Genomic DNA, 238 nt, shown 5'->3' with positions numbered 1-238 from the left:
GGCCCAGCTCCAGCCCCACTCCTACCAGCCCTGGACTGATGTCGGGATTGGAAACGAGGGCTGGAGGCTTCAGGTGCCCCTTCCCCTCTTGCAGCACCCCATTCTCCCTCTTTCTTTCTGGCTGTAGGGAATTCTGTACCTCCCAAGGGTTAATCCAGCCCCGGCTCACCTGCCGGAGGATCTGCTGGGCTTGCACAGGCAGCTGGGCTTCCACTGAGGCCGTGGTGGGCAGGGGCGG

At 63.4% G+C, this 238-nt stretch overlaps 1 protein-coding gene across 1 annotated transcript in view; it reads right to left on the bottom strand.

The window, feature by feature from the left end:
* The window catches only part of LOC103919662 (prominin-2-like), a 22,108-nt gene that overhangs the window by 15,316 nt on the left and 6,554 nt on the right, over positions 1 to 238 (bottom strand). The window lies entirely within an intron of this gene.

The sequence above is a fragment of the Pygoscelis adeliae genome, unplaced genomic scaffold (assembly GCF_000699105.1).
Source record: "Pygoscelis adeliae isolate BGI_AS28 unplaced genomic scaffold, ASM69910v1 Scaffold187, whole genome shotgun sequence".
NCBI lineage: Eukaryota > Metazoa > Chordata > Aves > Sphenisciformes > Spheniscidae > Pygoscelis > Pygoscelis adeliae.
Note: the sequence above shows the minus strand (reverse complement) of the source record. Positions and strands in the feature narration are given on the sequence as shown.